The 18,292-nt window shown below is 35.1% G+C and overlaps 1 protein-coding gene across 9 annotated transcripts in view; it reads right to left on the bottom strand.

The window, feature by feature from the left end:
* Positions 1-1,301: 1,301 nt before the first annotated feature.
* Positions 1,302-18,292, bottom strand: part of LOC100395099 (coiled-coil domain-containing protein 144A) — a 117,405-nt gene continuing 100,414 nt past the window's right edge. For 4 of the 9 annotated variants that reach the window (XM_078374367.1, XM_078374371.1, XM_078374370.1 and 1 more), the window contains one exon: positions 1,302-10,497. The gene's annotated coding sequence lies outside the window, so the exon portion shown is untranslated. The remainder of the gene's footprint in view (positions 10,498-18,292) is intronic. The other 5 variants (XR_013535931.1, XR_013535930.1, XR_013535928.1 and 2 more) reach the window with 5 other exon arrangements.

The following is an 18,292-nucleotide window of genomic DNA, read 5'->3' as shown; positions in this document are numbered from 1 at the left end:
TGCACCTCCACTGCACACGTGCAGCGGCATTTGTTTTTTATATATAAACTCAAAATAAGACCAACTTCTATATACAGTATATCACAAATGGGCTAACAATTTTACATGTTTTGAAGATACATGTAAATAAATTCTAATTACTGCTATTATAATAAGGGGGGAGAAGTGAAGAACCAGCTTTCCTGCTACAGATTTTGCTCACTAGAGCTTTCTAAAGTAACTCACAGCGATGCTACCTAATGTCTCACACATGAGAAAGCTTGTGCTCAAAACAAAGTGTGATCAAAACTGGAAATAGAAAGCCTTAAGACTCAAATTTAAGACTGACAATTTTCCTTATTCCCACTTACCTCAGAAGGATGAAGAAAAAAAACAAATTTTATCTGCAAATTATTCTGGAGAAAACAGTGCACTGAGAGCACAAGAACTCCTAAAAACTAAAGGAAGAACAAGGAGGAAAGCACTAAACCAAGAAGAAACTGAAGCTCAATTTTTTGGTTCCAAGCTATCAAAAGACCAAGAAGGCTACTCTTAAATGTACACAAATGGCAAAAGATTTCCTATTGGCAAGCAACAACAACAAAAGAAGAGTAGCTTCTGATGGAAGAAATTTCACAGAGGCAAAAACAGCTTAACCCCAGAAACGGGAACTGAAACCAGCTGCCTCAAACAGACCTCATGACTTTGGCAACAACATACCTTTCATCCACCAACAATATCAGCAGGCTGCAGTAGGGCCGATTTCAAATCAGAAAGGATCGCATCCTTCTATTCACTGCACAGTCTTTGAGAGAGAGTCCAACTCCTTCCCTGGAGCACCACGTTGCCCCCAATACTTCCTGGAAACCCCTGGAGCTACAGCAAGAGTATTGTTTTTGTTTTTGTTTTTTGAGACGGAGTTTCGCTTTTGTTACCCAGGCTGGCATGCAATGGCGCCGTCTCCACTCACCGCAACCTCCGCCTCCTGGGTCCAGGCAATTAAAAAAAAAGAAAAAGAAAAAGCTGGGCCGGGTGCGGTGGCTCACGCCTGTAATCCCACCACTTTGGGAGGCCGAGGTGGGTGGATCGCGAGGTCAAGAGATCGAGACCATGCCGGTCAACATGGAGAAACCCCGTCTCTACTAAAAATACAAAAAATTAGCTGGGCACGCTCGCGCGTGCCTGTAATCCCAGCTACTCAGGAGGTTGAGGCAGGAGAATTGCCTGAACCCAGGAGGCGGAGGTTGCGGTGAGCCGAGATCGTGCCATTGCACTCCAGCCTGGGTAACTAGAGTGAAACTCCGTCTCAAAAAAAGAAAAGCTTTGAGAACTAAAACCCATGAATCTTCACAAGTCCTAGGACAGATGTGATTACTCGTCAGACAAATAAGAAAAACAAAATCTGGAAGAGGTTAAGAAATTCATCTAGATTCACAGATGAGTCAGGAGCCAAAGCAGGATTTGAATTCAGGCTTTTCCTTCAAACTGTATCAGAGCTACACTCCCAGTCCTTGCTTGGCTCAGTAGATACTGTGTTCAGTGTTTTCCAATCTGAAGAGTCAGCCCAGGTCAGGTTCTTGGCAGACTGAAATAGGGAAAGAAAAAATTTCCCTCAAGGCTTCAAGAAAAGAAGTCAAATTATTAAATGCAGAGTTCTTATGCTAAAAGGCCCAGATGCCACTCTACCATGACAATCATATTTCTTAGCCAATCAAAAGAAGGCATTAGATTTAAGAACCTAGTTATTTAAATCTGAGTAGATGCTGGATTCCATTTCCCAAACGTTCCAAATAAAGAACACTTAAGGATGTAGAGGGATGCAAAAGCACTGATACATAACCAACAAGCATTTATTAAACAGATATTATGTACTCGCTGCTGTTCTAGGCACTGAGGATACTCTAGTAAATAAGAACGTTCTTGCTCCCAAAAAGCTTATGTGATTTTTATATAATTAAGTATTAATAATACCTTCAAGTACTGTAAAAGGCTAGAAAGAAAAGGTGAAAGAAAACACACACACACACACACACACACACACACACACACACCATTTTACCTACAGTGGCCAGAGAAAGCCTCTCTGAGATGACATTTGAGTTAAGACCAGCATCTTGAATACAAGCCTTGATTGTTCTGGATAGTGAACATTTGTCTGATTATAAAAAAAAAAAAAAAAAAAAAGAAATACAAGCCTAGAGAACAGTGGCAAGTGAAAAAAATATTTCAAGGAGAATGAAGAGCACCAAGTACTAAGGTCCCTAGAAGGTACACTTAGTACATGTGAAGGCCAGAAATAAGGCCGGCATGGCTGGAGCACTGCTAACAAGGGAGAGAACAGACACAGGCTGGTACCAGCAGACCGTGATAAAATTTGGATTTTATTAAGTGTAATGGGTTACTATTAGAGGATTTTAGCCAAGAAGGTGACAAGATGATGGAAATTTGGGCCAGGGTTTTAACAATGTAAGAGGTGAATAGTCATACTCAGAATACATTTTGGAGAAACAGCTAAGGGAATTACAGATGTACTGTCTGTGAGCTGTGAGAGCGAAATTAAGAGTAATTCCTGTTTTTGGCCTAAGTCCCAAGTGGGTAGTGGAGCCATTCACTGAGAAGGGTTCTACTATATGTGTATGTTTGGGGGTGAGGGAGCAGATTAAAGGGAGAAATCAATAGTCTAGGATTTCTTTCTATTTTTCTATGAATATGAGCCTGAGAAAATATTTATTAATTCAGGAGAAACTTAATTTTTTCCTATAAATTAATATATAATAAATATAGGCTGCACACGGTGGCTCACACCTGTAATCCCAGCACTTTGGGAGGCCGAGGCAGGTGGATCACGAGGTTAGGAGATCAAGACCAGTCTGGCTAACACAGTGAAACCCCGTCTCTACTAAAAATACAAAAAATTAGCCGTGCATGGTAGCATGCGCCTGTAATCCCAGCTATTCGGGAGGCTGATGCAGAACTGCTTGAACCTGGGAGGTGGGAAGTTTCAGTGAGCCAAGATCGTGCCACTGCACTCCAGCCTGGGCAACAGAGTGAGACTATCTCAAAAAAAAAAGGCCAGGCACGGTGGCTCACGCCTGTAATCCCAGCACTTTGGGAGGCCAAGGCGGGTGGATCACGAGGTCAAGAGATCGAGACCATCCTGGTCAACATGGTGAAACTCCATCTCTACTAAAAATACAAAAAATTAGCTGGGCATGGTGGCGTGTGCCTGTAATCCCAGCTACGCAGGGGGCTGAGGCAGGAGAATTGCCTGAACCCAGGAGGTGGAGGTTGCGGTGAGCTGAGATCGCGCCATTGCACTCCAGCGTGGGTAACAAGAGCGAAACTCTGTCTCAAAAAAAAAGAGAATAAGAGCAATCTTAAAGCCTTCTTAAGGACATGGTACATGATAGAAAAATGCCAGTATTTATCCAGTTACATATGAACTGATAAAGACAATTGATAGAATATAACACATATACTTAAAGCAACATTTGCTACACATTTGGTAGTGCTACACACTTTATCTCATTTTTTCCTCACAATGATACTATGATTAGTAGATGGGTACTGTTATTCCCATTTCACAGATCAGAAAACTGGGATTACAGAGGCTGAATGATTTACCTAAGTAAAGGAGTGATTCAAAATCAAATCTGTTGCCAAAAAAGCAGTATTGTACAGTGCTCTAACCATTATACATACTGCTTCTATAAAATATAGAAAAAGAAAAAAACTCTTTTCATGTCCTCACACCTAGAAAGTCAAAATTATAAAGGGCTGATACAAGAGACAAGAATAGGGAGAAAGAATTTGTAAATCTGAATGAATCTGAGTCAGAACACTGTGACTCATGCCATAACCTTGGACAAATTCTTTAACATCCATGCCTCAACCTATCTATCTAGAAAAGGAGCTAACCTCTCCAGAGGTAACCATTATTTGCCTCCGAGTGGGCTATGAATAGTAATTACTATTTATAATAATAATAATATATACACAGATCAGATGAGACAAGGAAAACTATACCATTATTATTATTGCTTTGATACTACAGCAGAGCACCAGAAATCATGGTAAATAAGTTATGTGCAAGAAGACCGGAGAGTGTGAGTACTCTACAAATAAATCACGGACAGATGAGGTGGCTCATGCCTGTACTCCCAGCACTTAGGGAGGCCAAGGTAGGGAGACTGCTTGAGTCCAGGTTTCAAGACCAGCCTGGTCAACATAGCAAAACCTCAACTGTACAAGAAAAAAAAAAAAACCACAAAAATTAGCTCTGCGTGGTGGCATGCATCTGTTGTTCCAGCTACTCAGGAGGCTGAGGTGGGAGAATCACTTGAGCCTGGGAGCTGAAGGATGCAATTGTGCCATTGCACTCCAGCCTGGGAGACAGAGGAAAACCCCCTCTCGAAAAAAAAAAAAAGAAAAAGAAAAGGAACTATGTGTTTTTTTACTTCTGTTTTCCTTTTTCTTTTAATTAAGAAAATCAATATACACCATATGAATTAGTAACTGAATTCTTGGGCATTTACCCAGAAAAAAGATAACTTATGTTCACACAAAAACTTGTGTATCATCTGGGTGCAGTGGCTCGCACCTGTAATCCCAGCAATTTGGGAGCCTATGGCAGGCAGATCACTTGAGCCCAAGAGTCTGAGACCAGCCTGGGCAACACTGCAAAACCTTGTTTCTTTATTAACTAAAAAAATTAGCTGGTGTGGTGGCATGCACCTGTGGTCCCAGTTAATCAGGAGGTAGAGGTGGGAGGATCACTTCAGCCTGAGAGGCAGAGGTTGTAGTGAGCCAAGATCATACCAACCATACTCCAACCTGGGCTCATAGCCAGATTATGTCTCAAAAAAAAAAAAAAAAAAACTTGTATACAAATATTGACAGAAGTTTTATTCATCATAGCCAAAAAAAAATTAGAAGAATTCAGATTTTTTTTCTTCAGAAGAGGTCTCCCTCTGTCGCCCAGGCTAAAGTGGGTGGCATGCCCAATGGCTCACTGCAACTTCCACCTCCCAGACTCAAGTGATCCTCCCACCTCAGCCACCCAAGTAGCTGTGACCATAGGTGTGAGTCACCACACCCAGCTAATTATTTTTTCTGTATTTTTAATAGAGTTAAGAGTTTCTTTCTTTCTTTCTTCTTCTTTTTTTTTTTTTAAATAAAGACGGGGTTTCACCATGTTGGTCAGGCTGGTCTTGAACTCCCAACCTCAGGTGATCCACCCATCTTGACCTCCAAAGTGCTTAGATTACAGGCGTGAGCCACCACACCCGGCCGAGATAAAAGTTTCACCCTGTTGCCCAGGCTGGTCTCAAAGCAATCTGCCCACTTCAGCCTCCCAAAGTCCTGGGAACACAGGTGTGAGCCACCGTGCCCAGCCAGATGTCTTTCAATGGGTAAATGATTAAACAAACTATAGTACATCCAACCCATGAAATACTATTTAGCAATTTTAAAAAGTGGAACTGGCCAGGCATGGTGGCTCACACCTGTAATCCCAGTACTCTGGGAAGCTGAAGCAGGTGGATCCCCTGAGGTCAGAGTTCAAGATCAGCCTGGCCAATAGGGTGAAACCCCATCTCTACTAAAAATACAAACATTAGCTGGGTGTGGTGGCGGGTACCTGTAATCCCAGCTACTTGGGTGGCTAAGGCAGGAGAATCACTTGAACTCGGGGGGTGGAGGTTGCAGTGATCTGAGATCAAGTCATTGTACTCCAGCCTGGGCGACAAGAGCAAGACTCCATCTCAAGAAAAAAAAAAAACTCCCACTGCTTCACTTGACTAGTTTTAAAACAAAGAAAAAAGAAAAGAAGAAAAAAGAGTGGATGGAACTACTGATAATATAACTTGGATGAATCTCAAGAGAATTATGCTGAGTGAAAAAGGCCAATACAAAAGGTTATGTACTATATAATTCCATTTATATAACAGTCTTAAAATGACAATGAGAGACATTAATAGTTGAAACACATTACAGACAGGACCAAGGCGGGTGGGGATTGAGTTACCTATCCCCTGAAGGCATTCTCTCTGGGTTTTCTGGGCAAAGCTTCAATGCAACTTTACTGTGAAACAGCCTTTGCAAAAATTTTAACAGTAAAAAAATCATGACAGTGAAACAGATCTGACCTAACTAACTCCATCTTGCCTTTAACTGCCCTTGGTTAAATGTGTAGGACAAGCTAACTTTGGGAGAAATTTAGTTTGTAGTTGAAATAATAATATCCCTTCTCAAAACTAAACTGCCTTTATAAAACGAATAAAAGGCCACAAGTTTAGGATTATGAGAGGGGCCTGAACTCCACTAAAATGTAAGCATATGAACCCAGGAAGCAGAGATTGCAGTGACTCAAGATCGGGACACTCTATTCCAGCCTGGGCAACAGAGTGAGCCGTATCTCAAGAAAATGAAATTTAAAAAAAAACATAAGCATATTAAATAGTTTTTTTTTGGGGGGCAGGGGGAGGTTGAGACAGAGTCTTGCTCTGTTACCCAGGCTGGAATGCAGTGGTCCCATCTCAGCTTACTGTGGCCTCCGCCTGCTGGGTTCAAGCTATTCTCATGCCTCAGCCTCCCAGGCACCTGGGACTAGAGGTGCACACCACCATGCCCAGTTAATTTTTCTATTTTTAGTAGAAACAGGGTTTCACCGTGGTGGACAGGCTGGTCTCGAACTCCTAACCTCTGGAGATCCACCCGCCTCGGCCTCCCAAAGTGCTGGGATTACAGGTGTGAGCCACTCCGCACAGCTTTATTTATTTTTTGAGAAAGAGTCTTGCTCTGTCTCCCAGGCTGGAGTGCAGTGAAGCAATCTCAGCTCAATGCAACGTCCACCTCCCGGGTTCAAGGGATTCTCCTGCCTGAACCATCCGAATAGCTGGGAGTACATGCAAGCACCACCACACCTGGAAGTAGGGTGGAGGGCAGGGGGTTGAGAAACAATTTTGAAATACAACAGAGCATTCTGTTCTTCATAGCATATTGTACTCTCAGGAGAAGGTATGTAACCAAAGCCTAACTTGCTGGGGGGTTTTATGAGAATCAACTGCCTAAACTGAAGGAAATACCCAACTCCAACCAAATTTAGCATCCCAGGTGACAGCAGAAAAATATCTAACTCCAGCCCCCTCAACTCACCATGTTTCACTTAAAAAGAGGGTATGGTCTATAAAACATACTGGTGCAGTTCACAGTCCAGAGGCACAGGTTCACCAAAATAACAAAACCTAACCATAGGACTGTAAAACAATTCCTACCTCCAACACCTTATCACATTACCAAAGCCCTATTTATAGCAATTTGTTACATACAGCGCATCAAGCAAAAACTGCAAGGCATACTAAAAGGCAACAATCAATCATCAATCAGGTTGAAGGATTATAAGACTGAAAATTTAAAACAACGGTAATTAGGCTGGGTGTGGTGGCTCACACCTGTAATCTCAGTACTTTGGGAGACCAAGGCGGGTGTATCATGAGGTCAGGAGTTCAAGACCAGCCTGGTCAATATGATGAAACCCAGTCTCATTAAAAATACAAAAAATTAGCTGGGTGTGGTGGTGGTATAGTTTCATTAGAATTGATACCAGTTCTCTTTGTATCTGACTGAATTTGGCTGTAAATCGATCCGGTCCAAGGCTTATTTTGGTTGCTATTTTCATTACTGATTCAATTTCAGAACTTGTTATTGTACTTTTCAGGCTTTTAGCTGATGAACTGTGGCAGGAGCAGCAGCAGACAAAACCTCTCGAACACTGAACTGAGAAAGGAGTGGCTTTCTATTTGGCCAGAAGCTGCAGCAGGCTAATGCCTTAATGAGTGAGCTCTCCAAGAAGCAGCTTCTTTCTCTTTTTATAGGCTCACAACTCTAAAGGGGAAACTGAGGCAAAACTGTGTTACTGTCCATTTGCCAAGTGACCTCACAATCTTTGGCTTCACTGATTTGCTAGTTTATATGCAGCGCACACAGAAATAGGCAGGGGAGGGGGCTTACAGAGACAAGACAAAGGCTTTCTTGAAATTATTAGTTGGCAGAGGTATTTCCAGGAGGGGGTCTGGGTTGTGTAAATGTGGAGGACGTGACCCAGTTCCAGGCTTTGGCCAGTAGTTATATTCTTTGCAACACTTTCAAGGCTTATAGATAGCTTAGACGCTGGGAACCAAAAAGTGAGTTATCTTCCCAGTCCTTGGGCCTCAAGGCCTGGTCAGTGGCATCAGCAAGTCACTTGACCATGGATTCCAGTTCTTTGGTATTTTATCTCTCTTTACCCTCCTTCTTATCTGGAGGGAGGAGGGGGAGGCCTGTGAGGAGGGAGATGGGGAGGAGGTCTTTCCTCATAAAACAACTGTAGTAAAGTTTCAGAATACAAAATCAATATACAAAAATTAATAGCATTTCTATATATCAATAATATTTCGGCTGAGAGACAAATGAACACTATACCATTTACAGAAGCTAGACAAAATTGAAGTGCCTAGACATACAGCAAACTGAAGAGGACAGCTGTTAAACACTGCTGAAAGAAATCAGAGATGACAAAAAAAAAAGGAAAAACATTTATGGCTCATGGATTGAAAGAATCAATATCATAAAATGGCCATACTACCTGAGTTAGGCTGTTCTTGCACTGAGTAATTTATGAGAAAAAGATTAAGCTGGCTCACGGTTCTGCAGGCAATACAGGAGGGATAGTCTCATCTGCTTCTGGAGAAGCCTCAGGAAGCGTCCAGCCTTGGTTCAAGGCAAAGTGGGTACAGTCACATCACATAGCAGGAGTGGAAGCAACAGAAAGAGAGAGAGAGAGAGACAGAGTTGGGGTGGGGCACCAAGGACATTAAAATGACCAGATCTCACAAGAAGTCTATCACAAAGACATCAAGCGATGAGAAATCTGCCTTCATGATCCAAACACCTCCCACCATTTACAATTTGGGATGTTGCTTATATACAAAGAACACACACAATGTTACTGTGGGAAACCCTGGAGAGCAGCACACAGTAGCATGGCAGACGGCAGCCATGCTGGCCCCACCCAGGTGCTGCCTGCTGCTTTCCACTTGTGCTGCTCACTCCCCCTGCCTGGGCAGTAGCTGGAGGCTTTGGGTGGAGCTTTCCTGCCGGAGTCTTTTTTCCCCCCTTCTTTTCTTTTGCTTGGCCACAGCTCTGTCCTTTTCTTACTCCTTTTATAAACACACACCTGATTGCCTTGCCAATTATTAATTACTGGGCAGGCAAAAAATTTTTTCTGTAATGCTGTTTGTTTAAGTCAAATTCCTATAGCTGTAGTATTTTCTTTGTCCTTTTTCCTATTTATTAGAGGCTTTTGTGCATGATTCCTCCCCATTTGTTCCCAAAGCTTTACATCCAGTGTGTTCCTTACCGAGTACTATGGGCCTTGAGAAACAGCAGCTTGAATTACATTCTGTACTTTTATCTGTTGAGCTGATAACTGCTGTCCCGTGATGAATCCCTAGCCTGAAACAATGCCTCACTAAGCTTGGCAATCCCCAGTGGGTACATGACTTACTGACTTCTTGACCTGACCGCACAGTCCTCTGTACTTTCTGGTCTCAGGAGGTCTGCTGTTCCTTCTTTGCAGCAGTGATCACATTAATCTGTTCCTTGTTTGAGCTCCTGCTGCGATGGCTATCACATCAGGGTCACCATCTAAGATGTCATCTACCACCTGCGGAAGTCTGGCCTGCAGAAGTCTGGCCTGCAGACCTTGACTTAATGACAGATGAATGAATGTACTCTCACACCATTACAGTGATGAGTGGGCTAGGGATGGCCATTGGCTGCTTTCAGAGGGTGAAATGCAACCCATCAACCATGATTCCCTCTCCATCATTGCATTTATTCAGTATGAATTGTACAGCAGAGGGTCTAAGTCAACACTCTTGTGGATAATTAACATGGTTAAAAGAGTGGTTTTATGAATAAAAGCTTTAGGTTCTGGGCCCAGAGTAAACACTATTAACAGTTAATTCCCCTTTGATCTCCCCCTGAGAGGACCACCCAGCAGAAAATTTACATGAGTAAACAGACTGGAGACAAAGGGATGTGGGGTAAGCAGACTTAAATTGGAAAAGCCTGGTCCCCATTTTCTCCCTAACTAATGGGCCTGCCACCTTCAGCCTGTCTCAATAAAAACTTTTAGCCTTCTAAAAGGCTTGAGACTAATCTATAACTTCCTAATATATCTTTAATATTTTGCCAGCCACCCTGAGTGAATATCAACATGCCATGGTGAGAATGCAAGGGGAAAGAGAAAGAGAGAGAGAGAGAGAGAGAGAGAGAGAGAGAGAGAGAGAGAGAGAGAGTCAGAGAGAGAGAGAGAGGGAGATGTGGGGAAGGTGCCAAACGCCTTTAAATGATCAGCTCTCATAAGAACTTACTTTATGAAGACAGCATCCAGCTATGAGAGATCCACCTTCATGGTTCAAACACCTTCTGCCAGGACCCACCTCCAGCATTGGGATCTGTAACTCAACATGAGATCTGGGCAGAAACAAATATCCCAACTCTATCATTACCCAAGCAATTTATTGATTCAATATTACTCCTTTCAAAGTACCAATATAATATTTTGCCAAATTAGAGAAAACCATTCTGAAATTCATATTAAAGCAAAAATGAACGAGGATAGTGAAAGCAATCCTAAGCATAAAGAGCGAAGCTGAAGTCATCACACTACTTGATTTCTCACTACTCTATAAGGCTACAGTAACCGAGACAGCATGGTACTGGTACAAAAGCAAACATGTAAACTACCAGAAAAAAATGGAGAACTCGAAAAGGAAGCTGCACATCTACAATCATCTGATCTTTGGCAAAGCTGACAAATACAAGCAACAGGGAAAGGATCCCCTGTTCAATAAACGGTTCTGGGCTGAAGCTAGACCCTGACCTTTCACAATATAGAATTATTTACTCAAGGCTGGGCATGGTGTCTCACACCTATAATCCCAGCACTTTGGGAGGCCAAGACAGGTGGATCCCTTGAGGTCAGGAGTTCGAGACCAGCCTGGCCAATGTGGTGAAACTCTGTCTCTACCAAAAATCCAAAAATTAGCTGGGCATGGTAGCACAAGCCTATAATCCCAGCTACTCCAAAGGCTGAGGCAGGAGAATCTCTTGAACCTGGGATGCGGAGGTTGTAGTGAGCCTAAATTGTGCCACTGAATACTAGCCAGGGTGACAAAGTGAGAGAGACTCCATCTCAAAATAATTAAATAAGTAAAATGATTTATTCAAAATGGATTAAAAATTTAAATCTAAGAACTCAAACTGTAAAAATTCTTCAAGAAAACCTAGGAAATATCCTTGATATTAACTTTGGCAAATAATTTTTGGCTAAGTCCACAAAAGCTATTACAATAAAACCAAAAATGGACAAGTAAGACCTAATAAAATTAGAGCTTCTGCATAGCACCCTGAACTATGAATAGAGAAAACAGACAACATACAGAATGGTATAAAACATTTACCCCAACTCTGCAGCTGACAAAGTTCTAATGTTTAGAATCTGTATGGAACTTAACAATAAAAAAAACAAATAATCCCACTAAAAATAGGAAAAGGACACGAACAGACACTTCTCAAGAAAAATTATACAAGTAGCCCACAAACATGAAAACATGTTTATCATCACTAATTATCAGAGAAATGCAAATCAGAACCACAATGAGATACCATCCCACACCAATCAGAATGGTTGTTACTAAAAAGTCAAGAAACAGCAGACCCTGGTGAGGCTGTAGAGAAAAAGTAACACTAATACACTACTGGTGGAAATATAGATTAGCTCAGGCACTGTGGAAAGCAGTCTGAAGATTTTGTAAAAAGCAGTCTGGAGATTTCTCAAAAAACTTAAAACAGAGCTACTACTGAACTAAGCAATTCCCTACTGGGTGTATACCCAACACAAAATACTTCATCCTACCAAAAAGCCACATGCTCGTGGACATTTATCACAGCATTATTCACAATAGCAAAGACATGGAAATGACATAAAGAAAGAAAATACAATAAAGACAGATTATTTGAAAAAATAAAAGCACTGATTTTTTCCTATTCTTGAATGATCTAACATATAACAGTTTGTTCAAAGGGACAGCAATGTATTTGATTATGTATGCTTATGTGTGTTGTAAACCAAGAGTATCTGGGACAAGTCTCAATCATTAGGATGGTACTTTGCTAAGGCTAAGGATCACCTGTGACACAGCCTCGGGAGGTCTTGACATGTGTTCAAGGTGGTTCTAGACATTTCAGGGAGACATGGAACATCTACCAATATATGTAAAATGTACACTGGTTCCATACAAAAAGGCAGGACAATTCAAACTGCTGAGGAGGCTTCGAGGTCATAGGTAGATAAGAGACAAACAGTTGCATTCTTTAGAGATTCTGATTAGCCTTTCCAAAAAAGTATCAGATATGGATTTCTATCAGCGAGCAGAGGGATGATCTTGAGTTCTCTGTCCTTTGTCCACAAGGAGTTTCCTTAATAATATATACTACTATAAACAATATGATTAATAATGTATATTAATATTAAACAATATATACTATGTATAATATATAAGGATACATATTACATCTATAAGGATATATAAAATATTATAAAGAATACAGTGCATATAAATATAAGAATATATAAAATATGGATATATAATGAGAATATATATGTAAGAATACACAATATATCTAAGACATATATAATATACAATATATAAGAATATATAATATATTTATGTATATATGTTCTTTTATAAAATACACTCACACAGTAAAAGGAAAGTGTAAAACTTAAAATCCAACAATCACCAAGCCAAAGGGAAAAGTCAAGCTGGGAACTGCTTACAGAAAACCTGTTTCCCATTTTAGTACATAATAATGAAGTATATATAATATATATTATATATATCCTTATATATATTATTCTTATACATTATATAGTCACACAATATATATTACATATGATATATATTACATAATATGTGTATATTATACATATATATGTATAACATAATATATATAATCACAATTAAAAGATACATAATACATAATGTGTATTATGTATAATATGTATAGTATAACATGTATTGTACATATATTATAATTACATAATAATTACATTTGGAGCTTCTGCACACCAAAAGCTCTTGATTCACCAGGAGAAGAACACACATTTCATCTCAAATTCACAAGGAACTGCTTAGGGAAAACCTGCCTCCCATTCTAATATACAATGAAGTGTATAAAATGAAGCATATAAGAATATATATGGACATATAATGACATATAAAAAAAGATGTAGACATTCTTTTATATATATAAATATATATGGATGTAAATATATATCCAAGAATATATATATGGGTATATATATCTGCATATATATATATGAGCTATACTGTACAATTTTTATCACATAATATAATGTAATATATATTTATAGATAATATATATTCATATAGTAACAATATATAAATATAATAAAAAATTTCTCTACTCCATTATAATATATAGTTATATATTATAAATATATACTTATGATTATATAATATATAATACATATATATAATACATTATAGAATACACCATTTTATATTTATAAACATATACACATATAATTATATACATGTTACATAATTATGTACATATATAACATACATATAATTATGAAATTATATAATATATACAATTTATATATTATATTATACATTATTAATATATATTTTATATTTATTACAATATATTTTATAGTATATAAATAAAATATATAAAATGTATAGTAATATATAATACATATATTAATAAATTTTATATTTTATAAACAACGTGATATATACATATTATACATTTATATACAATCTATAACATATATAAATTGGTAGTAGTGAACCTAAATAATGTAATAAAAATTACATATAAAATATATAATTTTACACATATTATATATATAAAATATGTAATTTTATATATTCATATCATATATATTTTATACATGATATAAATTATATAAAATATGTAAAAATATATTTTACGTTATATATTTATATAAAAATACATAATATATATATTTTATAGTATATATAATTACATAATAGATATATTAATACAATCTTATATATTTTTTATATATAATCATATACACTTCTAAAATATACTATTAATCTCTATTACATGATTATATTATATGTAACATATAACATATACATTATTCAATATATTATATAATGTATATAATATAGAGTTGAAATTCTTGTAAAAATATATGGAAATCCTTAGGGCAACCACTTAAACTAATGAAGTATATGGCATACTTTATATAGAATAATACATATTATCATTATGATTATATATTTTAATGTTATATTATTACAATATGTATGTTATATTGTCATATATGATATGTAACATATAACACTATTATATATATTATATATATTCTATTATACCCCAGTATATCTACATATACACATAATTGTATTAATATATACATATATTACACACACATATAACTACATTATATATAATTATATTATAGACATATAAAAAATTATACTTATATAACATATTATGCATCGTTATATATTTTATATTTTATGATATATACTTTATATTATATATTATATATTTTATTCTTATATATTTTATTAAAATATTATATATTTTATTATATGAATATAATATATTAATATATAATATATAATGAAGTACATATTAAATATAAAATATATACATATTATAAAACATAAAATGTATATCATAAATATATATTACACTGTATATATAATATATATTTTATATGATATATATTTTACTTAATATATTATATATTATAAAATTACATAGGATATATAAATTATAGCTGTATTATATATTGATATATATATGTATATATGTGCATATGTATATATCATTACATATAAGTATGTATATCATTATATATAACTATATTGTATATATAATATATACATATGTATATATGCTTATACAGATGAAATATAAAATGTATATATCATAAGTATATATTATACATATAATTTATTTTATATGTATATATTATATAAAACTATATTTTATATATATGCATATATACATATGAAATATATCATAAACATATATATATCATATAAAAATATATAAATATATATACATATGCATATACATAGCATGAAATATAAAATGATATATATTATAAATATATATTACATAGTATATATAATATTTATTATATATAAATATATATAATTTAATAATTATTTTATATGTATATATTTTATATTTTATGACAGTTTATATTATATATAATAAAGTATTCAGTATAATATATAAAATATATGCATATAATTATGTATAATTTAATTATATGATGTGTAATATATGTATATAATATGTAGATAAATATACTGGTGTATATTATATAAGACAATATATAATATATATAATTGTGGTGTGTTATATATCATATATGACAATATAATTATAACATATTACAATATATAATCATAATTATAATAGTTTATATATAAAGTATAATATATACTTCATTACTTTAAGTGGTTGCCCTAAGGGTTTTCATATATATTTACAACAATTTCAACTCTATTATATATATTATACAATAACTAATATATATGTTATATATAATTATGTAATAGATATATTAGTATATTTTATATTATATAAATTATGTATATTATATAAATATAAGATTGTAATATATCTGTATATAATTATATATATGTATATATTATATTAATGATATATATACTTAAATATATACCTATATATAATGATATATACAATTATATATAATATATATCATTATATAATATTCTTATATTGTATTACTGTATGTATAAATATTATATATAAGTGTATATATAATATATATAGTCATATCTATACCTTATATAATATATATAATTATGTATAATATACAATTATATATAATATTTTTATATATAAATATGTATTATATATAATTATATATGGCATATATAATATGGATATATAAGGAGATATGCATAATTTTATATATATTACTACTATATTATATGTAATTATATATATCTCCTCATGCATCCATATTCTTACATATGCCATTATATAAACTTCATTATATACTAGAATGGGAGACAGGTTTTCCCTAAGCAGTTTCCAGCTTGACTTTTCCCTTTGGCTTAGTGATTCTGGGGTCCCAATATTTATTTTCCTTTTACTGTTTGAGTGTATTTTTAACAGGAACATATATACATATATATTAAATATCCTTATATATATTATATATTCTCATATGTATTTCTTATATACCTTATATATTCTTATATATAATATATATATTCTTATATATACATATCCTTATATATATTATATTATATATAATTGAAGGATATATATATTCTTACACATATAATATATATTATATACTTCATTACTTTAAGTGTTTGCCCTAAGGTTTTTCCATATATATTTACAACAATTCAACTCTACTTTCAAATAATGCGATACTACTTCATGGTAGTGTGAGAACCTCATAAAACATGATCCTAAATCCTCATCCCTGTCTCTTGTAGCACTGCTATCTTTCAACAGAATTATACATAAGAATATATATATTATATCACATTATATATTTTTACATCTTTTATATTATGTAATATATAGTATACATTATAAAATGTTATATATTGTTATAAATGTATATTATGTATTATAATGTTATATATTTTATTATCTATATGATATATAACATTATGTATATATTTATATATTACATATATATACTTATTCATAATTCAATTGAAAGATAGCAGTGATACAAGAGACAGGGATGAGGATTTAGGATTATGTTTTTATGAGGTACTCACACTCCATGAAGTGCTATAGTATTATTTGAAAGCAGAGTTGAATTTGTTGTAAATGTATATTGAGAACCTTGGGCCAACCCTTAAAAAAGTAAATGAAATAGAACTAATATGCTAAGAAAGGAGAGAAAATGTAGTCATAAAGAGTGCTCAATCAAAACCACAGAAGGCAGAAAGGATGAAGGAGAAAAATAGAAACAAATAACAAGGGGAAAAAGTTTTTTAAGTAACAATTTGTTAGACAAGAGATATTAATCCCACTATATCCATAACCACTTTGAATATGAATGGTCTAAATGCATTAATAAAAACACAGATATGGTCAGAGTGGTTCTAAAACACGAATCGACTATACATTCTCTATAAGTAACCCTCTTCAATATAAAGACACATATAGATTAAAAGTAAATGAATGGTGAGAAACATACGTTGTGCTAACACTAATCCAAAAAGGAGCAGAAGTAGGTATTAGTTTTAGACAGAGACAACTTCATAGCAAGGAAAGTTATCTGGGAAAAAGAGGGGCATTAGATCGTGATGGAGGGGTCAATTCTCTAACAAGACACAACAATTCTCCGTGGATTTATACCTAATACAGTATGAAAATATGTGAGAAAAATGTTAGCAAGAACTGCCAGGAGAAGTAGAGGAATCCACCATTAGAGTGGAGACTTCAACACCCCTCTAGCAGAAGTGAATAGATCCAGCAGGCAGATAGTCAGTAAGCACATAGTCGAACTCAACAAAACACCATCAATCAAAGAAAAGAATGGACATCTACAGACCAATTCATTCACCACCAGAAGAACACACATTTCTTCTCAAATTCACAAGGAACACATCAAGATAGACCACATTCTGGGCTATAAAACACACCTAAACAAATTTTAAGGAATATAAATCGTATCACGTCTGCTCTCAGACCTAAACTAGAAACCAGTAACAGGAAGGTAACTAGAAAAAATCCCCAAATACTTAGACACTCAGCAATACACTTCCAAATAACACATGGGTGAAAGAAGAGATCTCAAGAGACATTTAAAAATATTCTTAGCTACATGAAAGCAAAACACAACTTTTCAAAATTTGTGGGAGGATGCAATAGTACTTTGAGGAAAATTTATAGCACTGAATGCATATATAAGACAAAAAGAAAGTTCTTAAATCAGCCATTATAATTTCCACTTTAGAAAATAGGAAAAGAAGAGGAAATAAAATCCAAAGCAAGCAAAATAAAAGAAATAATGAAAATAAGAGACATCACTAATTGAAATCACTAATCCTCATTTCAATCACTTTGTTGATTGAAAACAGGAAATCAACAGAGAAAATCAACAAAACCAAAAGCTAGTTATGTGAGAAGATCAATAAAACCAATAAGCTATCTAAGGAAAAGGAGGGGGGACACAAAT

The sequence above is a fragment of the Callithrix jacchus genome, chromosome 5, assembly GCF_049354715.1.
Source record: "Callithrix jacchus isolate 240 chromosome 5, calJac240_pri, whole genome shotgun sequence".
Classification (NCBI taxonomy): Eukaryota; Metazoa; Chordata; class Mammalia; order Primates; family Cebidae; genus Callithrix; species Callithrix jacchus.
Note: the sequence above shows the minus strand (reverse complement) of the source record. Positions and strands in the feature narration are given on the sequence as shown.